General features: G+C 44.7%; 1 protein-coding gene across 3 annotated transcripts in view; it reads left to right on the forward strand.

Annotated features, from left to right (window-relative positions):
- Positions 1-23362, forward strand: part of PAQR8 (progestin and adipoQ receptor family member 8) — a 39896-nt gene that overhangs the window by 11954 nt on the left and 4580 nt on the right. The window contains exon 1 of one of the 3 annotated variants that reach the window (XM_084889473.1): positions 2439-2567. The exons of the other annotated variants lie outside the window; for them this stretch is intronic. The gene's annotated coding sequence lies outside the window, so the exon portion shown is untranslated. Of the gene's footprint in view, positions 1-2438; positions 2568-23362 lie in introns of those variants that run through there. 3 annotated transcript variants of the gene reach the window in all.

Raw genomic sequence — 23362 nt, forward strand, 5'->3', positions numbered from 1 at the left:
ACAGCAACCCTGTCAGTCAGATACCATTATATCCTTATTTTATATCGATAGATGCAAATTATGAGTCACAAGGAGGTTAAAATATGTGCCCAAGGTCCCCAACTTGTCGGTGGCAGAGTCAGGATTCAAACCCAAGTTGCCTATATTCTGAGCCCATCCTGTTAACTACTAGCTGGTTGCAACCAATCCCTCTGCTGTTGCCGATCCTCCAGGGTGGAATCAGACCTGGGAGTTAGAAGTGCACACTTCCAGAAACACGACTGTTGGTTTCTGTGAATTCAACCACCAGACCATTGTAGCAAATTGGCCTGTTTAGGTACATAGGGGCAGAATAAGGCTTGGAATTGTCATCTTCAAGAATGAAAGCCTGGAATATTAGTGGATCCTCATTGGACAGCAAAACTGATAAAAGTAACGTGATTCTGAGAGTGTTTGAAATGTTGGAGAAGCCTGCAATGAAAAGGATTCAACAGAAAACACGACAGTCTCTGGGCTTGGCTGCCAAGGGACCCAGTAAAAGGCTTCTTTTAAAATGAATTTTCCTTTGGTTTTCTCTCTTGGCAGAAGGAATCAAAGTCGGCCCACTGAGTCATTTCAGTTTGTTTCAAGCACAGCTAATTGTGTTTATTTGTCTCCCGAGTCACATGCCTGCCTCCTCTCCCTTGCCTTTTCTAAGCTCTCTTGTCTGTGTGTACACTGCGGCTGCCAAAGGCATTCTCCTCACCTGGGAGCCAGTTGGCTGACAACACAGAGTAGATGTTGAGAGGCCAACTCTGTCTCTCCCAGAGGTCTGACCTGTCCCCTGGTCTCCTGCCCACTCAGGGGAGGGGGGGAGAGATTATATAAGCTGGCTATGAAAGGAACCATGTCCTTTGCCCTGTATGTGCCCACTTGGTGTTAAGAACAAAGCAGAAAGCAAGTGAATACTATTGGTTGATCCAGAGAGCTTTGCTAGTTCAAGTTAAAGAAATAGAGTCTTCCTTTTCCCTATTGACTTGTCTGATTAGCACTTTCCTTTGTCTCTGGGATCACTAACATTTGCTTGCTTCTCAGCTCTTGGTCTCTTTTCTTCCCCCTCCCCCACGCAGTCCCATCACAGAAGCCATATAGCTACTGGAGAACTGCCCAGCTCCTTCTGAGCCTCTAGCACATGGAGCACTGAACGGTGGTGCTTATTGAGATGCCATTGAGGTACTTTTCAGAAAGAGCATAGAAATTCCACCATTGGCTCTCTCTGGGACATGCCAGTGAGGACCTCAGCCCTGTCCTTTTTCTGGGATTGTTTTTTGTTTTTTTTTTAATACATTTATTGTAAATGTTTCAAAATAGTTTTTTATTGTTGTTTGCTTTTTTGTTTTATGATTGATGTGAATTCCACTCTTTTAAGAAGTCTGGGGGACGGGTGGGGAACAGCGGGTAGCAAGTTGCTAGCTCTCCACAATAGAGTCTGCTCAGGATGGCGCATACATGGCTCCGTGCCCAGCTCTCTCCCGAGCCTGGTGCCCCTGAGAACTGTGGTTGACATGGTGCATCCGTCACAGCACCTCCTCCTCTGAGCTCAGCCCAGGCCTGGAATACCTCTCGGTATGGGACTCCAGGAAGCTCTTACCAACCGGGTTGGCATGAGGGTTGAAATCCATCTGCTGTTTCCTAAGTGTAAGTGGTCTGGAAAGCTCTTCTGTACTGAAATCCTGTGAGCCTTTCTGGTGCTCACATTAGGTCGCTAACAGCTAGGACCAGCTCTTTCCTCTTCAGGTCACAGGGAGGGAAAATGCTGAACCCTTCTGGAGAGCAAATGACGGGGAAATATTTTAAATGTTGATGGTTCTTGGGGGATTTGGAGGTCGTGACTCTCCCTTTTCAACCCACAGTAGGTCTGTAGATTGGTTGGTTTCGTCAGTAACCAACTTTAATGGGAGAAATGGAATGCTTAGTGCATAAGAGGAATATAAGGGAAATGGAAGCCCAGAACCTAGAGCTCCTAATCTGGCATAGCAGTTGTATTAAAGCTGAGTTAAAATTCAGTGTCCTTTAATGAGATGTGAAAGCAAGAAACTTAATTAGCTCTCAGATGATTAGCAATTCTCTTTACATTTGAAGAAATGTGGAGGGTATTAAGAAAATGAATATGAAGCAACAGGATTTCCTTGACCAAAGATGTGTTAACTGTTCATGACCACATGATGGTAGTGCACTGGGCTGTAGAAACGGCTTGGGCTAGTCTGTAGTCACCAGGAATCATTACTTCCCTCGTGGGGGAAGAAACTGTGTGGGCTGCTCCAGGCCTGGCTGCCCCTGGAAGATTGACAGAGGATGCCAGGCTGCTGTCTGGGTGGTTAGGATCAGGCTGTGTGAGTACAAGTGTGGTTTTCTCTTGTTTTAATCAACAGAACATTCTTTTGCCAAAAGAAAAAAAGAAGTTAAATCAAGGCTCATTCAGGGATGCTCTGACTTACCAGGAAGGACAGGCAGAGGTCCTTTTCCATACCAGAAGTCTCAACTGGAGGGAAAAAGATGGGGAAGCCATCCAAGTCAAACAAGCATTAGATTGGCCAGGAATTTTAAAGGTATATATGTAAAGAATCAGGTTAGATTTAGAGCTCCCTCCGCCTCACCCCCCTTAAAATGTGTACTTTTATCTAGCATTGCTTATCTAAAAATTCACAGAAATCACTTCTGGCTTACTATTATTCTTTAATTTCTCCATCTTTTTGGATATCATATGAAAAGAAATCAACAACGACAACAAAACACAAAATATCATTTGCTGTTGTTATTTTGGAATAACAGATAGTCTGAAGTAGTCAGATTCTCTGAATGGGAAGAATGGCTGGTGAGGCTGAAATAGAGTTGGGGAATAATTGCAACTGTCAGTAGAGACTACAATCCTTTGTCCAAGGGAGCTGCTGGGGTGTTAGAAATGAAACTGTAAATACTGATCTTGAATTTTTCTGGTAACAATAAGTGCTTGTCTCTTCCCAAGACCATATGATCTGTGGAACTTGCTGGAATAGCTTCTGGCTGGTACTCTACTTTTTGTTTTCTAAAGACACAGGAACTTTAAAATGCACTCATTGGGGTTAAAATCCTCTTATTGAAAAGCATTTTATTTGAATGTTAATTTCGTGGTTGAACTTATGTAATGTTGGCTTGTACATACTGAATAAGCTTACAGCTGGGAAGTGATACTTTCTGGGCCTGCAGTCATCTTGTCTTAGGCATGTAATTACATTCTTTTTTCTTTCTTTTTTTTTCAACTTTAATTCAGAAATCTTAAGTCATTGGCTTCATTATTTTCAGTTTACAGATGGTACTACTGGTGCCAGAAGGATTGTGGTTTATTTTTAAGTATGTGATTCATTTAATTTGATGAGAGAAGGATTTGGGCCTTATGCCTTCCAACTTGCCTATCTCCAAGATCAATATAACCTCAAAGAAGGAAAAGTTCTTCCATTTCTAAATGGACTGTATAATGGATGTGTCTTATTGATATTAATTACAATGTTTCTACTACAATATAACTTTGATTAACCAAAGTTTTCAATTAAGCTAATTTTTACTGACATTGTCCACTTTGGAGAAAAAAACAAACACACACACACACACACACACACACACACACACAGAAATCACAGGGAAATAAAGTCCTACTAGAACTTTCATTTAAGATCAACTTCCATTAGGGATTTAGGCTCACCAGAAACACCATCTAGTCTTCTCAATCAATGGTAGGTCCATCATCTGAGCTCCTGAGATAGAGAAGGAGATGAATTACTCGGATAGTTCTGATTACCCAAATTATTTTCACTTACACATTTAGTAAAATAAACAAACACATTTTAGAATTATTTTCAATAAATGAAGCAGAAACAGCATTTCCTGAGAGGCGTAGAAGTTTGGGAAGTACCTCTGGAACAAGACTTCCTGTGTGTGGATTCTGCCTCTACCACTTTCTGGCTGGGTGACTTTGGGCAAGGGACTTAACCTGTTTCCTCATCTGTGCTCTGTCGGGGAGGAAGAAATCTTCCTCTGCTGTGGGTTTCTCAGCATTTAGAAGGATTCAGGGATCTGGAGAAGGGGCTGCATGTAAATTAATAAAGAGACTAGGAATGAAATTTAAATTTGGAAAGCATTCTGGGGAGCCAGAGGAGACCTAGCTTCAGTAACCAACTTCTCTGTATCTCTGGACCCCTAGCTTTTTATTAACACAAATTGCCCTAAGGCAAAACATATATACATATCAAAGGCAAGGTTTGGTGTACAGTAGGCATTGTCAAGTTGGAGGAACTGCCTTCAGCTGTCCGGGTAACAGGCAGTAATATATGCAAATCTTTACGTTTGGGGAAATGCTTTTGGCCATTCCAGGAGGCAACAATGTGATTCAGCCCTGCTGAATAAAGCAGTGTTTTTCAACCTTTTTTGGGCAAAGGCACACTTGTTTCATGAAAAAAATCACGAGGCACACCACCATTAGAAAATGTTAAAAAATTTAACTCTGTGCCTATATTGACTATATATAAAGTAATTCTCTTGAATAGGAATCAAATAAACACAAAGAAAGTATTTTATAATTACTTTATTATGAAATATTAAGTAAACAAAATAGTGAAAAATTATAAAATTCTTGTCTTGTCTGCACCTACGGCACACCAGGCAACATCTCGCCGCGGAACAGCGGTTGAAAAACGCTGGAATAAAGAAGCCCATCAACCTTTTGAGGACTTCTTGCATTTATTATGACATGCTGGAATTAGCTTCCAGCATTCTTCTACTCTGCTAGCTTTTTTCAGCTGGTCTAATAATTAAATCAACCTGAAACAGATTAACAGAAAATAACCAACTTTAATTACATATGTATGTATGGAAATCCCATATACATAAAAAGTTCGTGCAGTATTATTTACAATAGCCAAGATCTGGAAGCAACCCATCAATAGACAAATGAATAAAAAAGCTGTGGTAGCCCTAGCTGGTTTGGCTCAGTGGATAGAGCGTTGGCCTGAGGACTGAAGGGTCCCCAGTTCCATTCTGGTCAAGGGCACATGCCTAGGTTGTGGGCTCGATTCCCAGTAGGGGGCATGCAGGAGGCAGCTGATCATTGATTCTCTCTCATCATTGATGTTTCTATCTCTCTCCCTCTCTGAAATCAATAAAAAAAATATATATTTAAATCAATAAAAATCTGAAATCAATAAAAAATATATATATTTAAATCTGTTTCATTACTCAGCCCCGGCTTTTCCAAGGATGTCCTGTCTAATTAGCATATTACAATTTTATTATTATAGATTCTTACAATGAATATTTATTGAACATGTACTGTATGTATGCCAAGTACTGTTCTAGATGCAGGGAACATATCAATGAACAGATTAGACAAAGATTCCTGTGCTAATGGGGCTTATATTTTGGACCAGAGGCAGTATTAGAGAGAACAGATAATAAGCATAATAAACAAAAATGGTATATTAACATCACACCGATTAGGATGGCTACAGTGAAAAACAAACAGAAAATACGTGCTGACAAGGATGCAGAGAAATTAGAACTCCTATACACTGTTGATAAGAATGTAAAATGGTGCAGCTACTATGGAAAACAGTATGGCAGGTGCTCAAAAAATTAAAAAATAGAATTGCCAATGAGCCAGAAATTCCACTTGAGTATATACCCATAAGAATTGAAAGCAGGGTCTTAAAGAGATACTTGAACACCTATGTGTCTAAGCAGCATTATCCACAATGGCCAAGGGGTGGAAAACAGCTCAAGTGTCCATCAACAGATGAGTGGATGAACAAAATGTAGTATATACTTACAAGGTGATGATATTCCGTTTTTAAAAGTAAGGAAATTCTGACACATGCTACAACATGGATGAACCTGGTGGACATTATGCTGAGTGAAATACCTAAGCCAGTCGCAAAAAGACAAATGCTGAGTGACTGATTCCACAATGTGAGGTACCTAGAGAAGTCAACTCCATGGAAACAGCAAGTAGAGGGTGTCTGCCAGGGGTTGGAGGAAGGGAGAATGGAGAGTTATCTAGTAGTTCTGCCAGGTAAGAGTTCTGGAGACTAGTTGCACAGCAGTATGGATATACTTAACACTCCTGAACTGTACATGTAAAGGAGGTTAAGGTGGGAAATTTTGTTAGGCATATTGTACCACAATTTTTTAAAAGCATGAGCACATAATAAATCACAAGGTAAAAAGTGATAAAGAAGACAAAGAAGAGTAGAGTCAAGGGGTTTGAGGGTGCCGGGGAGAGTGCAGCTGTTAAGAAGGTGGTATTTGAGCAAGCATTGGGAGGAGTTGTATTCCTCCTGGCTGCTGTTTTAATCACTGCCTGAATCTTCAAGGCCCACAGGTGGTGTGTGGTGGTGCTGAGGCCATGAGCAAAAGGTGTATGTCTTTAAAGCTTATGCTGGTGGGCAGCTGATGCAGAACTCATGGCTGTGGGCATTTCAACTCGATTGGAAAAACAATCCGGGCCCTCAGGTAGCACTTGCACAGATTATAATCATATGTCACCTGAGCCTTGAGGTTATGTTACAGTAAAGAGAAATGGCTGCTTTTATACTTGGTCCTTTCTAAAATGAAGCTCTATAACCTAGAAATGACCATCAGGAGTTTGACTTTTTAGTTAGTCCTGAGTTTGCGTATTGTTGCTTAAACACCTTCCAATATAAGTTTTAAACTCCTTCTCAAGAAGAGGATTTTCAAGACTTCAGCTGACCTTTCTGTCAATCCATAAACTAGGGAAGGCAGCTCCAGGGTACTTATTTCAGTTATTCTCCATCTGGTAGGTAATATGGCTTCTCATTGTAAATCCTGCGACCTGAGCATGTTGTATTACTAATTAATGAGGATAAACAGACATCAGTCTCCATCATTTAAGCCAATACTTTGTATTCATGAAAAAGTTCAGAGACATTGTGTTACAGGATTCTTTTTTTTTCTTATAAAATTTTATTGGGGTGACATTAGTCAACATAAACATGTAGGTTTCATGTGTGGATTTCTAAGTTATAAGATCTGTATATAGCACCATGTGCCCACCACCTAAAGTCAAATCTCCTGTCACCTCATATTAAGACCCCCTTCTCTTCTCCCCTTCCCTCCCCTCCTCTCTGGCAACCACCACACTGCTGTTTTTGTTCACAAATTTCAGTTTTACATCCCACATATGAGTGAAATTATATGGTTCTTAGCTTTTTCTGTCTGACTTATTTCACTTAGCATAATGTTCTCCAGATCTATCCATGGTGTTGCAAATGATGCTATTTCATCCTTTTTTTATGGCGGTACTGGATTCTTGAATTGACTTTTCCACATCTCACCTTTTAACTACTTCCATCCTATCTAATAAAAGATTAATATGCAGATTGACCATCACTCCAACACACAACATGGCTGCCACAAGATAGCCAGCAGAGGAGGGCAGTTGGGAGGGACCAGGCCTGCAAGGGAGGGCAGTTGTGGGCAATCAGGCCAGCAGGGGAGAGCAGTTGGAAGGGACCAGGCCTGCAAGGGAGGGCAGTTGGGGGTGATCAAGCCTGCAGAGGAGGGGAGTTAGGGGTGACCAGATTGGTAGAATAAGGAAGTTGGGGGCAACTGGGAAGGCCAGCAGGGAAGGCCAGTTGTGGATGGCAAGAGGGGGGGCGGGGGACCAGGCCTGCAGGGGAGGGCAGTTAGAAGTGACCAGGCCTGAAGGGGAGGGAAGTTAGGGATGACCAGGCCGGCAGAGGAGGGAAGTTGGGGGCAAACAGGCTGGCAGAGGAGCAGTTAGATATCAATCAGGTTGGCAGGGGAGTGGTTAGGGGTGATCAGGCTGGCAGGCAAAAGCTGTTAGGGGCAATCAGGAAGGCAGGCAGGTGAGCAGTTGGAAGCCAGCAGTTCTGGATTGTGAGAGGGATGTCCAACTGCCCGTTTAGGTCCGATCCTAGTAGGACATCCCTTGAAGGGTTGCAGATTGGAGAGGGTGTAGGCTGGGCTGAGGGACACCCTCTCCCTCCAGCCCACCGTGCACAAATTTCATGCACTGGACCTCTAGTATCTAACAAAAAAGAAGTATAATGAGTATGAATCTCTACTTTGGAATCAGGAAGAAGTCTCTAGCCATGCTCCTGCTCCTACCCCTACCCCACTGACCTTGGAGGAGCTGTGGACACCTGTGGGTAGACAGCCACCTTTGCCACTCCACAAGCCTGTCCCTGCCAAGGATTCTGGAACTGCTCCACAGCCATTCAGCACACACGTGGCTATTTGTGACTCTGTCCCCAGGCTAATGTTGTATAATTGCTAAGATCACAGGATGAGGTGGGAGGAGGAGCAACAAATTACTTTTTAAATCCTGTCTATAATGATGACAATTAATATTGGTTGACCAAAATAAGCCCAGCACCACTCTTGCAAATGCCCCTCCGCCCAATTTTTAGTAACACTCTTATCTGACCAGTATTTGATTTTTAGTCCTGAACAAAATTCTTATACCTTTTTTTGGCATACATGTAATATTTTGGGTGCTTTGACAATAAATAAATCATTTAGCTGGGAGTGCCCCCCCAGACCTCTGGCTTCTTCCAACATAGAGTGTGGAAGATAGAGACAGGCTTATCCTGACCCCCATGGTTGAATGATAGTACATGGGAATGTCGCAGCCATTATGTGTATGTGTGTGTGTGTGTGTGTGTGTGTGTGTGTGTGTGTGTATTGTCGTCATGGGAGGTATGTCTTTAAATGGTGATAGCAGTACTTAGTAGCAAAAGAAAGAAAGCTCAGTGGATTCAACAATTATTCATCAAAGGTCCACTCTGGGCAAATATACACTGAGTGGCCAGATTATTATAATCTCTGAACGTATAATAATCAGGCCACTCAGTGTGTGTGTGTGTGTGTGTGTGTGGTGTGGTGTGTGTTCATGCATGCACCAGGTGAATATATATACAGTAGAGGCCCAGTGCATAAATTTGTGCATGGGTGGGGTCTGGCCAGCCTGGCCAGGGGGAGGTGACATGGGCGGTTGGCCAGCCTGCCTGCTGGTCGAACTCCTGGTCAAGGGGACAATTTGCATATTAGCCTTTTATTATGTAGGATATACACTGAGTGGCTAGATTATTATGTGTTCAGAGATCATAGTAATCTGGCTACTCAGTGTATGTACCAGGCTCTAAGTGTGGAGGAGAGGGAATGTAATGCCAAGTACCCAAATATCTACAGCACAGCTTGTATGTAATGGCATCATTTAAGTGAAGCAAACTGAAGTTTGCAGGAGAATGGACAGAGACTGTAGCTCTGACTGGGTAAGTTAGATGCATGGGAGACTCGGCATCTGAGAAGTGCTATCAGGGAAGGGTTAGGAGGGAGCAGTCTCCTGGGCAGAGACCTGCAGAGGAAGCCCCTTCTAGGCATGGGCCAAGAAGACATGTACGAACTACACCACAGCCTTACTTGTCATGGAAAGTAACTGGAAACAGCCTGCATGCCCATCCACAAGAGAATGGACAGATAAATTGTGGCACTCAGTAAATATTTAGCAGAGAAGATTAATCAATTAGAGAATCATGTCATAATTAATGTGGAAAAAAACAAAGCATGTATTAAATGAAAGAGAAGGCTGCAGAATGTTAGGTACAAAATTTACATAAAGGTTAAAAATATATAAAACTATGTTTATGGATACTGTATTTAATTTCTTGATTTTATTACAGCCTCTCTCTATATAAAACCCTAATATGCAAACAAACTGGTCACTATGACGTGTGCTGACCACCAGGGGGCGCACGTGGAATATAGCAGGCGTAGGCTACAACAGGATGGGGGCAGGGGGTGCACTCGCTTGGCCAAGGTGGCACACCCATTGCTGTCATCAGGGAGAGCCTCTGATGGTTACTGAAAATGCTTTGCTCCCGCATGCCACATTCCACCTGGTGCTCATACCTGCTGCCAGGGCCTGGTACTGGCCCCAATTGCTTGTCATTGGGAGGAGCCGGGGGGGTGTGGGACTCAAAGGATGGGCTGACTCAACCCTGTGCCCAAAGCAGCTTCACATCCCACAGTTCCTTTCAAGGTGTACGAATTCGTGCACAGGGCCCCTAGTTACATAATAATTACATTCTAGTTATGTAATTTCAAGTATCATAACATTTTCATGTGAAAACATTCATGGGAATGAAAAACACCAAATTCTGTGTATACTGGCTGCTGCTGTGGAACAAGGGAATAGAAGGCTAGCACTCAGTTGTATCTGACATACACACACACACACACACACACACACACACACACACACACACACTAGAGGCCCGGTGCATGAAATTTGTGCACGGGGGGTGTGTCCCTCAGCTCAGACTGCACCCTCTTCAGTCTGGGACCCCTCAAGGGATGTCTGACTGCCAATTTAGGCCTGATCCAGGTAGGCATTCGGACATCCCTCTCACAATCCAGGACTGCTGGCTCCCAACTGCTCGCCTGCCTGCCTTCCTGATTGCCCCTAACTGCTTCTGCCTGCCAGCCTGTTCACCCCCTAACCACTCCCCTGCCAACCTGATTGATGCCTAACTGCTCCCCTGCAGGCCTGCTTCCCCACCCTACTGCTCTCCCCTGCAGGCCTGGTCCCCCCTAACTGCTCTCCCCTGCAGGCCTGGCCCCCCTAACTGCTCTCCCCTGCAGGCCTGGCCCCCCCAACTGCTCTCCCCTGCAGGCCTGGGTCCCCCCCAACTGCCCTTCCCTGCAGGTCTGTCACCCCCAACTTCCCTCTTCTGCTGGCCTGGTCACCCCTAACTGCCCTCCCCTGCAGGATTGATCGCCCCAACTTTCTTCCTCTGCCAGCCTGGTCACCCACAACTGACCTCCCCTGCTGGCCATCTTGTGGTGGCCATCTTGTGTCCACATGGGTGCAGGATCTTTGACCACATGGGGGCAGCCATCTTGTGTGTTGGAGTGATGGTCAATCTGCATATTACTCTTTTATTAGATAGGATAGAGGCCTGGTGCATGGGTGGGGACCAGCTGGATTGCTCTGAAGGGTGTCCTGGATCAGGGTGGGGGTTCCCTTGGGGCATGGGGTGGGCTGGGGGAGGGGCCTGTGTGGTTTGCAAGCCGACCACACCCCCACAACCCAAGCGGAGGCCCTGGGATCTGGGGTTTATTTACCTTCTACAATTGAAACTTTGTAGCCTTCAGTAGCTGCAGCCATTTTTGTTGGGATTTATTTATCTTCTATAATTGAAACTTTGTAGCCCCTCTTGCTCTCTCTGTGGCCACAGCTATCTTGGTTGGGTTAATTTGCATAGTCACTCCTGATTGGTTGGTGGGTGTGGCTTTGTGGTGTAGTTGAGGTTCAGTCAATTTGCATATTGCTCTTTTATTAGATAGAATATACAGGCATACACTCACGTATATGTATATACATATACATATATATATATTTTTAAATATATTTTATTGATTTTCTACAGAGAGGAAGAGAGAGGGATAGAGAGCTAGAAACATCGATGAGAGAGAAACATTGGCCAGCTGCCTCTTGCACACCCCCTACTGGGGATGTGCCCGCAACCAATGTACATGCCCTTGACCAGAATAGAATCTGGGACCCTTCAGTCCACAGAACGACGCTCTATCCACTGAGCCAAACCGGCTTCGGCATACATATATTTTTTAATTTGATATAAATATGACATATTAAGAGTTGACAAACCACTGTATTATCCTCTATACTTTTTTGTGTGCTAGAAGTCTTTCATAATTTTTAAATTAAAGAGAAAATCACGGGGAATGTTTAGGAATGCTAGATGGGGTAGATCAGTGGTTTTCAAACTTTAACAAGAACCTTGCTAAGAAATATATTTTATTTCAGGAACCAGGAGATTCATGATAGTACTTTAATATGCAGGATGCACCCTGACGTGCCCAGTTCTATTTCCTCTGGTTTGTTCTGCATGAAATCAAGCTGTGGGTTTATTAGGACCAGGGCATGGAAAGCTCAGCTGCCAGCCTCGGAAATGTGAGCTTTAGTTGGCAAAGAGGAGAGGGCTCCTGGCAGCTTCGGGACGTCGCATCATCAGGCCTGGACTTCAGCCCAGCCAGTCAGATGGAACTGGGGCCAGAGCCTGGAGGATGCAAGGTCAGGTAGGAAGAAGGTTACCACCATTGTGTAGCTGGAACAGGACACAGGCCTACAGGGGAAGTGAGAAGAAGGAATAGGTTTGGGATAAGCTGCACTTTTTAAAGAGGGGGATTTGATGTCTGGTATTCGTGAGGAGGAGGAAGGAAAGGAGAAATTTTACTTTGCTATCAAGGCTTGGTGACTGGGAGGTTGGTCCCACCAATAACTAGAACTAGGGACTGCAGGAGGAAGTTTGTTTTATTCAAACAAAAGTGCTGATGGGACTTCCAGATGAGTAAGGTGATGTCTCAGTTGAGGACTAAAGGCATGAATTCGTAGTGGTCTCGGAATGTTTTGTGACTTTCCATATTAGTACACGCACCTTGTGAGGAAGAAAGAGAAGTCAGGTGTAAGCAAGGTGGGTCAGGCAGGTGGACCCAGCGAAGGAGTGGGGGTGAGGAGTCTGGCCAGGGGGGTGAGAAGTGGCTGGCTCGGGGCCCAGTTTGTGTGGAGATGGCAGCAGGGCCAGATGAGGCAGATGGACTGAGAGAGAAGAAAGGCCAGAGGACTGGAGGGTGAGGAGCCCAGAGTGTGTTCGCAGATATGCGGGGATGGTACTGGTGGGAGTCAGGAGGGTTCTGATCAGGAAGGGGGAGCTTCACATCTAACATTTGGAGTGAAAATAATCCCGAAGGATTGGCAACCACACGGAGGTAGGACCTGCAGGCCAGGGGTGGGGGTGGGCACTTGTCACATAATGGAGGTGGGAGTGGAGCTGTGTGACAGTTCACAGCCATTGATCTGAACTGAGTAGGTAGACCTTTCAAACAAAGCTCCTCTGTACAATAACGGATGGTTGTCTGCCAGATCAGCTACTGATTATGAATTACTACCTCACACTGTAGCAGGGGCCCGTCTGGGAAGTGGAGTGAGGTCAGGGGTGCCCTTAGGAGAACGAGCCCTTATGGAAGGCTTTGGGAAGGTGTCCTGGGTAATACACCGAGGATGTGAGAGAGCCGGGATTCCCAGACTGTTGTCAGCTCAGAGGCAGACAGGCACTCACTTCTCAGCTTGTCTCTTCCTTTTCTGTTCATGTTTGATGGACTTTCTTTTCCTAAGGCACAGGTGGCTGGGCTTTGGGACAAAGAAATCAGAAGCAGAGAGGTCTGCCTGTACCTTAGGGCTGATTTGGATTGGGGCTTTGAGTAGGTCGTCTAAATTCTCTGTGCTTCAGATATCCTCACAGTCAAGTAACACAAACTAAAAACTAATGTTTTATATTTTTATTGAATATATTGTGGTGACATTGCTTGATCAAGTTATACAGGTTTCAAGTGTACAATTCTATAATACATCATCTGTCTATTGTATTGTGTGTTCACTACCCCAAGTCTAAAAACATTTTTTTGTAAAGCTTTATAAAGGAAGAAGCAAGTACATCCACTTACAGCATAACGCTGGGGAGTGCATTGGATGGGCTTACTGTAACAGGATGTGTGGCATTTTGCTTGAGGCTGTTGCTAAACCTCAGAGGAGATTACATCTCAGCCTGAGAGTGAGAGAGCAGGCTTTGCCAGGCAGAGGGGGGCACAATTAGCATTGGCAATGTGACGTGTGTGGCTTGTTCAGGGAACCAGGACAGTCTATTCTGCCTTCTTCTGAGCAACAAGAATAAAAAACTAGGTCTCCTGACTCCTGCTCCAGTGTTATCTTGCCTTTTTTTTTTTCTTTCTTTTTTTTTTTTTCCTCTGCCTGGCCTCTCTGTTTCCTGCATCTCTGCTTAGGCATTGTTGGGCACAAAAGTACTACCAATGGCAGGGGGAGATAGGCAGGGGGAGAGCGGATGATTGGAAATCAGTTAAGAATTTAAATACACTTAAGGATACTCACCACGTTGACGATTCACACACAGATAAACAAGAGCCAACTCAAATGTTGTTTCCTTTTGAAAAACGCCTCCCATTTTCATTCAGCTCTCACCAGTTTTACCTTCAGAAGCAGAGAGGGCCGCAGGAGAGTCTTATTTCACTTCGTGTTTGAACAGTTTTCTATTGACACATTCTGGGGCACCTTTCCTCTGATAGTTTCAGATAGGAGAACTAGAGAATGTGTAAGTCAGTGTTCCTGTCCCAAGGAGCTTGCAACCCAATACACAGGAGAGACGAGGCTTTCCTCACATAGCAGTGGGGCAGCATTCAAGCTTCTTTAAAAATAGGATTTTATTGATTTTTAGAGAGAGAAGGGCGAGAGATAGAGAGAAACATCATCCATCAGCTGCTTCCCACATGCCCCCTACTGAGGATTGAGCCCACAACCCGGGCAGGTGCCCTGACTGGGAATCAAACCATTGACCTCTTGGTTCCTGGGTCAACGCCCAACCATTGAGCCACACTGGCCAAGCTAGAGAAGACCTCTTTTTGGCCAATGTGGAATAGAACTAAGGCCTTGAGGATATCTAAAAGAAACTGAGGATGAAGTGACTCGCTTGTTTCTTAGCAAATAAAAAGCCCTCGCCTTGGGACCACCCAGGGAGTGCACTGTCTCAGCTGAAAAGGGTTAGCTTCTCACAGCCTGGAGACTGCATTCCTCACATACTGCTCCAACCCAGACTTCATTTGCTAGCGGATCCCTCTGCTATGGAAAGTACCTTTCCAAGATGGATTTCCTGCCGGTGGAAATCTGCAGCTCGATTCACGGTTCACCTGGGCTGGCCCAGGTCCCAGCAGGTTTGCAGATGGGCGACGGAGCTTCCTGCAGCAGAAAGGCTAGATCAAGCCGAGAGACTGTGCTGCTGAAGTCAAGCCACACTAATGAAGCTGCTAGTTACACTCTGAGGGAAAGTCCTGGGAGACTCCTGTCCCTTGGCTTTCATTAACAGAGGTGTTTCAGGTAGCATAGCTCACCTTGACCCAAACAGGAAGTCTCTCAGGAAAAATGATCACCTCCAGCTACCTGTTGGTTGACCTTAGACTGCTTCAGTGTGTTCCAAATTCCCCAGCTCCTCCGAATTCTTCCGCCACAATGAAACACGGGTACTGTTTATTGCACGTGGAAGGTGTGTGCTGTGCTATTTGAAAAAATAGTGCCTGCTGAAGTGAGAAGATGAGCTGAGACGTGGAAAGTATAGAAGCGGCAATAAAGAGAATTCAGATTTGGCAGTCGTGCTCCTTGGTATTTGCCTAAATGAGTTGAAAATGTATGTTCACAGAAAAACCTGCACATGGATGTTTAGGGCAGATTTCTTCATAATTTCCAACTGAGCCACACTGGTCATGGTGGGACACATACTTTTAATTTGCTTCTTTCTTGTAATAATATCTTTTATTCCCTTATTTATTCTGCAAATCTTTGTTGAACATCTTTTATGTGCTGGTCAATCTAAGTGCAGGTTACAGTGGAAAAAAAATGGAGCACGTATATTTCATGTGCATCTTTCTGTAACAAAGGTAAATATATCTACATAAATATTTGAATATGTGCATAGTACCCTATTTTATAGATTTATCATAATTTATTAAATCAGATCTCCCATTTGGGGATATTAAGATACTATTTATGTTTGTTAGGTTTTCTTTTCTTTTTTTAATATATATTTTTATTGATTTCAGAGAGGAAGGGAAAGGGAGAGAAAGATAGAAACATCATTGATCGGCTGCCTCCTGCACGCCCCACACTGGGGATTAAGCCCACCACTGGGCATGTGCCCTTGACGGGAATCTAACTTGGGACCAGTCAGTCCACAGGTTGACGCTCTATCCACTGAGCCAAACCGGCTAGGGCAGGTTTTCTTGAATAGAGAGAGGATATGTGTTGACCATGGGTGAATCTGAGTTCATGTTAAAATTATCTCTGCTAATAATAGGATTCTGCCCATGGTGCCATTCTTTAAAAAGTGACTTTGTAAACAGTGATATACTTGGCAGCTGTGGCTGCAAAGGCTGGTGTGGGCTCAGCCACCTCTCACTTGATGGACGACTGTGGAGATCCTGGTGGCGTCTGAGGCTATTTGCAATGCCACCTCTGTCTCTTGGTTGGACCCAAGGCTGCTCCAAGCATGGCTCCAGTTCTTAACAATCGGGCACCATGTTGGCACTTTGGCTGCTGTTCCTTCTCGCCATTTATAGTTATGCAGTGGTGTGGGAGCTGGGTTTCTGTGGATTCTGGACGAGTTTCTTCTGCCCTCTTTGATGGAAATGGCTGCTCTTTTGTCCTCTGTCCAATGAGCAGCATGCCGCCTCCCTGCCATCTGTGCGAGCCCACACACAGTGACGTGAGGTGATGACACAGGAGTTCTTTGTTGGTGGTTTCAGCACACTGCTTGATCCTCCATACAAAGCAAAACACAGCCCAGATGAATTATGGACTTTTACAGTATTAGAGTCTATAGCGATTGTACTCCTATTTTATAGGCTAGAGGGCTGAGGCATGAAAAGGTTGATAGATCTGCCTGCAGTCCCATCATTAGTGGTAGAGCTAGACCTAGAAGTGGGAATTTTGTATTCCTCATCTAGTACTTTTCCAGGGAATCCACTAATCCAAACCGATCTGTTCCAGTAAGGTCCTTATAATAGACCAAAGAACACCAGTGTTTTGGAGCTTTGGCCTTCAAATAAAATGTCACCAGATGGCACCAAACTATGTGCATTTCCCAAACATGGAGCTTTTTATTTAATTCTCTGTTTGTTCCCCGGGGAAAGGTTTTAGAGAGCATGCTGCGGGTGCCGCGGAATCAGTAACTGTTCTCAGGGCTGTGTGCTTTCCTCCAGCAGGCCGGATCAGCAACCTTATCTTTAGGTTTATCGCTGAAATGTCTTACTGAACCACTACAAGCCAGCCGCTAGGACGCAGGTCTCTTTAAGATGAAAGAGGCCCGTGGGGTGTGTGATCACTTTTTTTCTGGGTTGCACACCCATTTGGGTTGTCTGGTAGATGCCACTCAGATTATGTGGCAGTCCCATTTTCTTCTCTTGGAGACTATTGGACTCTGATTTACAAATAAGCTCGGTGGCAAAGAACTGAGAAGCTTTGAAATACTGATTGCTTTTGTAGGGCCAACTGCCAATTATCTTTGTTAATGGAGCAAAGCGGTGCTGCAGTAGCATATCCGGAGTTGCATATCGCTGAAAAATATTTGGGTTTAATCGTAGAGTACATTTTTTGAGAACATAGTGGTTAATAGCTCAGTCACTAGGGCTGACTGCTTCTTGTTTCTTCCTGACTCTGCAATTTACTGAGTAGCCTTGGGCAAGTTAATAAATCTCTCTGTGCTTCTGTTTCCTCATCTGTAAAATGAGAATGATGATAAGAAATAGTACCACCTTGATCAGGTGATTCATTTGGTTGGAAGGAAGCCTGGATCCCAGGTGCTGGAGGAAAGCCAGTGCCGGCAGCCTAGGGGAAGGTAGGCCTGCTCTTGCACAAATTTTCGTGCATCGGGCCTCCGGTCTGTATAATAAAAGCCTAAGTGACCATTACAGTGAAACAACAAGAATGACTCAGTGGTGCCATTCTGATGCACACTGACCACCAGGGGGCAGATACTCAATGCAGGAGTTTCTTCCCGGTGGTCAGTGCCCTACCACAATGGGGGCGCTACTCAGCCAGAAGCCAGGCTCACAGCTGGTGAGTGCAGCAGTGGTGGCAGGAGCCTCTCCTGCCTCCACAGCAATGCTAAGGAGCAGCGAGCAGGCAGGCAGTAAGGAGCGAGGGGTCCCGGACTGTGAGAGGGATGTCCGACTGCCGGCTTAGGCCCGATTCTCCAGGGGGTCGGGCCTAAGCCGGCAGTCAGACATCCCCCAAGGGGTCCCAGACCGCATCCCCCGCCCACTCCCCAGAGCATGAATTTTGTGCACTGGGCCTCTAGTATTTGTGAAGAGCCTAGAATATTGCGGGGTACGTGATCAACACCATGTAAGTGTTTGTCATTGTCGTTACTCTGACATTTTCATTCCATTCATTCATTTAATGAACAACAATTTATTGGAACATCCCCCATGTTCTAGACCCAGTGATGGTGATAAAAGATTCTCAGCCCTCAAAGGATCTTTATAGTGTAGTGGGCAGAGAGACAGGTAATATAAAGTGGGACATTGGAGCTGTATGGTAGGGAGAATGCTGAAAGGGAGCAGCAATTTTTCAACCCTTGTGCCTTGGCACACTGGTGTGCTGCAAGAATCTATAATACATGCAATACCTGACTAGTCAGGAGCACTGATCTCTTTTCCCTAGATTGTCAAATTTTTAAAAATGACAACCAACATAATAGCTAGTTGCATAAATCAAAATTATACCTATTTTATTGTCAGATTGGCAAAAAATATAGTTTTTTGTGGCCTGCAGGATTTTAATAATTAGCTTATGTGTACCATGAGATGAAGAGGTTGCAAATGGCTGTAATGGAGGACTACAAGTGCAGTGGGAAGGACAGTAGTACATGAGGGGAAGGTTTCACAGGGGAAACCTGAGCTGGGTAGTGAAGAATAAATTGGAGTTGGCCAGGAACAGCCCGACCTCCCAACATCCAAGCTATTATTTCTTTTATTCCTCAGTCTTGCCCAAAAGAAGGAAATTGGTGTCATATGTCTGGGCCTAAAGAGTTTATCCATTCAGTAAATGATTATTTAATTTTTAAAAATCTTTAAATCAATTTTAAAAAGACTGGGAGGAAGAGATTGAAAGATTGATGAGAGAGAAACATCAATTGGCCGCCTTCTGCATGCCCTCCACCAGAGATTGAGCCCACAACCCGGGCATGTGCCCTGACCTGGAATTGAACCAGCGACCTCTTGGTGCATGGGTCGATGCTCAGCCACTGAGCAACACTGGCTGGGCAAGGTGTGTGATTATTTTAGACAGGGAAGTTGTGCACCACACAATCCCTGCCCCTGAAGGAACTCGGGAAGTGAACAGAGTGCCCAGGAGAGAAGTGTGCTGGGGCCTCTTCAGGAAGATCTACATCTCTGCTGGGAGGAGTTGGTGTGCACCCTGAGCAAGGGAGACCATTCTAAGGGAGCATCTTAGTTGACTGATGACTACATGAGCTTGGTGAGGTTGCATGGGGACAAGGCCAGGTATGAGGGAGGGGCCCTTACTCAGGGATGGCAATGGGAAGGCTGAGAAGTGTGTTTCTGCACCAACATCATGATCCCAATAGGTGCTTCCTCCAAAACGGGCTCCCAAACTTTACAGCTGGCCCTTTGAAGCCCATCTGAAAGTAGGGCCTGTCTAGGGAGGTGGCCAGACCCCACTGGACAGTGGCTTCTGAAGTTAATGATGGTAAAGAATTATAACTTATCACTGTGGCAGTGGTGGCTGCTCTCACACAAAGGGAGAATTTTATGGCTATGGAAGTGGTAATTGCTAAGCAAAAGATTAAAAATTAATTCTCACTATTTCCAATCATTACTTTAGAATTTTTTATGACCTTGGACTTCCAAAGGGGAATTGAGGTCCTTGTCACCCACAGATAGAGGACCTAGAACTTGCTATCACGTCATTGCTGAGGGAGATAAGACATGGTGTCCTGAGTTGGAGGCCATGGAGGTCAGGTTCCTGGAACTTGTGAGTGTTGGGTTACACTCCAGAGGGTGGAGTTAAGGAGCCCCTGAGACTGGAGTGGCTACATTCTAAGGATCCTTGAGAAAAGAGGCAGGCCTAGTTTGCCAGGGAAATGAAGATTCTGCCTTTTTTTTTTTCTTCTTTTTTTTTTTTTCTTTTTCTTTCTGTGCACCTTTTTCTTTGAAGATAAAGTGAACAATCTTTTGGTCTTACACTTCTCTGTTTCTTAGTTCTATAAACCTCTTCCTAGTTCAGTTTCCATAAGTGAGAGAGAAGTGGCAATGATTTCATGATAAGAACTTACCAACATAAAGCCATGAGGCTAGGTTGGTGTGATGAGGGCTGGAGGAACTCGGGGTCAGACGGGGTTTTCTGGAAATTGCCAATAAAGCAGCATCCTCAGAACAAATAGATGCCAGTTGGATCCCGTGTCTGAACTGGACTTAGTTCCAACCAATAGACAACCGAGACCCAAGGTTTTAATCTTTAGAAATTCAGTTGCGTTATCAGTTTATAAAAGCCTGCTATTGTGCCAGGCATCCTATTTTCGAGAATGCAGAGATGAGCAGAAATGGTGCAGTCATGTATTATTCAACTCTGGAAGCAGAATGGCCTGTGATTGCGTTGGGTGCCCAGAGATGATGGGAACTCGCTTGATCAATGCAGGTGGGCGTGCCGAGGAGCATCTTCAGTGAGTCCGACAGCTCATATCCCAGTCACAAAATCAAACCGATATTTTCATCTGATTTCCCTCTATGTTTGTATCTAAAGAGTAGAGCTCTTTGCTGAAGCCGGTTTTGCTCAGTGGATAGAGCGTCGGCCTGCAGACTGAAGGGTTCCAGGTTCGATTCCTGTCAGGGGCATGTGCCTTAGTTGTGGGCACATCCCAGTGGGGGCTGTGCAGGAGGCAGCTGGTCGATGGTTCTCTTTCGTCGATGTTTCTGACTCTGTCCCTTTCTCTTCCTCTCTGTAAAAAAATCAATAAAATATATTAAAAAAGGAAAAAAGAAAAGAGTAGAGCTCTTTAATACCCCAGAGCTCCAATAAGCCCAGTGCCCCCAGATGACATGCTTCTCAGTCACCAGCATCAGGATAGTTTGAAATGCCCCATGTCCCGGGCCCAACCCCACAGTGTACCTGACCTGTTCCCCCTTCTGGTGTCCCCCTCCCTTACCCCTGCTGTGCTCTGTCACCAACTGCCACCCTGGTCAGTTGGAATCTCCCATCTATTAACCACCAGATTCTCAATCCCTCTGCTCGCTGGCTTAGCTTTTTCTTGTTTTGCTCGTTTTGAATGAATTAAGGTATTCTGATCACAGTTTTCTCTCTCCCACCCTTATCTGTCTTTCTGACTGACACTCTTGATTATTAATAAGGTTCTCTAATTTTTATATCGAACACTAGTTGATGGACCGGTCCTGGTAGGGACCCGCTGGCCAGTTCCAGCTCAAGAAATGACTCAGTCCCAGGATACAGGGCCACCGTACAAGGAGGTACAAGGCACAGAGGGGGCATTAGGTCGTCCACTCATGAACTGCCCCCACTTCTCCCACTGGAGATAGTCGTAGTAATGGCAGATGTTTTTGTGGACTTGGAACCAAGCACTCTGTTAAACACTTTACAGGCATTACGTCATAATAGTCTTTACATCAGCCTGTGAGGCAGCTTCTCTTTATCAGTGACTCGGCTTCTCAGCTGACAGAGCCCAGGCTGGAGCTCACGGCTTGTCCTGGTGGAGGCTGGGACTCAGGTCTCTGCTGCCGATGTCCTACTTCAGACCACACACGTGCCACCTCCTCGGCTGCTCCAGGCTGCACAGGTCCTTATTTTGGCATAAGTGCTTTGACCTTGCTCTCTGCCTACAGCTCTCTTTCCCCCTCATCTTCTCTAGGGCATTCTGATTTTCCTTCAAGACTCAGTTCAGGGGTCACTTGTAGAGGCTTGCACACCCCTCCCTGGCCTCCTGTCTATTTTGCTTATGTTTGTAGAGACACCGTGGACCAGTGCTGGCCTCCTTGGAGCATGCATCCATGTTTTGGTCATAACATCCCTACTCATCTGCCTCAGTAGACTGTGACCTTGAAGAGCGGGCAGCATATCTTTATAGTATTTGTGTCCCTAACACAAAGCCCAGCTCCTGGTAATACAAATCACAGCAGTACTTAGCATTTACTGAGCACTCATGTTGGGCCAGGCAGGGAGCTACGCACTGTATGTGTTAAATTCTCTCGTTTAGCCATCCCAACCATCCATATGCTGCGAAAAATTACTCCTCACTCTTTGCAAATGAGGAAACTGAAACTTAGTGAGCTCTGTATCTTGCCAAGGTTACCCAGTAAGTGGCCAAAAGCCAGGGGGCTTGACCCCACGTCTCCCTGAACTTCTTTCACATTTTACTCATTTCCATGTCCTACATTTTAGACCATTTAGATATTTCTTTCCTTTTCAATGTTGATTAAGGTGTGTGAGTAGGAAGATGACATTTTCTTCACTACAGTTAGTAGTGCCCTGAGGAGCACCTGCTGTATCTCTCCCAGCGAAGGGTTCTGGAGGAAGGTTTTGCACTTTTCTGAGAACAAAGGGTTTGGGAAGTATGAATTACAGAAGGTAACTGTAGACATGCTAAAAATCCATTTCTTGACTCAGTAACTTCACTTGGAACTTTGTAGCTATTTTATGAAATAATTGCCATGCTTAGCTGTCTCATCTGTCAACAAAAATTTCAAATGTAAATTCCAACATTTGGGGGACCTAAAATTCATTGAGCAGAGATTTAGGTATCCAGGAGAGACAAACCCGAAACTAGCTCCTTTCCAGAAAATAACTTAAAAACAAAAAGCAGTCTTGGCAATTTTCCTTCAAGACTCGGTTCAGGGATCACTTGTAGAGGCTTGCAAATTTAGGCCACACGTTAAATTTGTTTAACTTGTCAAATATTTCCCAGAATATACACGGGTTTTTACCAACCTAATTGATGATTCGTGTGTTTGTCTTTACTTTGAGATCAAGTTACTATTGCTTATCTCAGATTCTCAAGTGACCAGTGAAATCAGTGAATATTTTAAGATTAGTTGCTCAAGAAATGTAGGCTATCATTAGTAATATCAATATTTGTAATTCTTATATTTTAATATAATGGTTCACACTAGTAGAGCCTGTCTCTGATGATTACATTTTAATAGCATCTAGAAAACTCCAAAGCCTTGAAAGTGACCCTTACTTTCTAAATATCATTAGAACAGTGTGGCTAACATTCCATAACATTTTATAAGCTGTGACTTGGCCTTACACCATGTGGTGGGTAGTAGAGGGAAAATTAGAATGTCGGGGGAGTAAGGGAGCTTGGTCCAACTCCGTCAAGAAGAAAAAAGGCCCTGGCCAGTTTGCTCAGTGGATAGATTCTCAGCCTGCAGAGGAAGGGTCTGGTTATGGGCATGTACCTCAGGCTGCAGGCTCCTTCCCCGGCCCAGGCTGTGCAGGAGGCAACCAATCCACATGTTTCTCTCACATTGGTATTTTTCTCTCTCTTCCACTAAAATCAATGAAAAAAAAATATCCTCAGGTGAGGATAAAAAAATAAATAATTAGCTGAATCCGGTTTGGCTCAGTGGATAGAGTGTCAGCCTGCAGACTAAAAGGTTCCCAGGTTCGATTCCGGTCAAGGGCATGTACATTGGTTGCGGGCACATCCCGGGTAGG

This window comes from Pipistrellus hanaki (genome assembly GCF_964339955.1).
Source record: "Pipistrellus hanaki genome assembly, chromosome: 7".
NCBI classification, from domain to species: Eukaryota; Metazoa; Chordata; class Mammalia; order Chiroptera; family Vespertilionidae; genus Pipistrellus; species Pipistrellus hanaki.